The sequence below is a fragment of the Protobothrops mucrosquamatus genome, unplaced genomic scaffold, assembly GCF_001527695.2.
Source record: "Protobothrops mucrosquamatus isolate PMUCROS unplaced genomic scaffold, P.Mucros_1.0 scaffold2347, whole genome shotgun sequence".
NCBI classification, from domain to species: domain Eukaryota; kingdom Metazoa; phylum Chordata; class Lepidosauria; order Squamata; family Viperidae; genus Protobothrops; species Protobothrops mucrosquamatus.
In genome coordinates, this window is record NW_015388427.1 from 167,383 (window position 1) to 168,058 (window position 676).

The window sequence follows — 676 nt, forward strand, 5'->3', positions numbered from 1 at the left end:
GATGTTGAGACTTTAGAAAGAGTACAGAGAAGAGCAACAAAGATGATCAGGGGACTGGAGGCTAAAGCATATAAGGAAAGGCTGCTGGAATTGGGTATGTCTAGTTTAATGAAGAGAAGGACGAGGGGGGACATGATAGCAGTGTTCCAATATCTCAGGGGTTGCCATAAAGAAGAGGGAGTCAAGCTATTCTCCAAAGTGCCTGAAGGCAGGACAAGAAGCAATGGGTGGAAACTAATCAAGGAGAGAAGCAATCTAGAACTAAGGAGAAACTTCCTGACAGTAAGAACAATTAACCAGTGGAACAACCTGCCTCCAGAAGCGGTGAATGCTCCAACACTGGAAGTTTTTAAGAAGAGACTGGACAGCCATTTGTCCGAAATGGTATAGGGTTTCCTGCCTGAGCAGGGGGTTGGACTAGATGACCTTCAAGGTCCCTTCCAACTTTATTATTATTATTATTATTAACACGTTAACACGCGTGTTGAACTGGGTGCTGTCAGGGTGGCCGGACACCCAGGGGACTGGAGGCTGAAACATATGAGGAACAGTTGCTGGAAATGGGTATGTCTAGTTTAATGAAGAGAAGGACGAGGGGGGACATGGTAGCAGTGTTCCAATATCTCAGGGACTGCCACAAAGTAGAGGGAGTCAAACTATTTTCCAAAGCACCTGA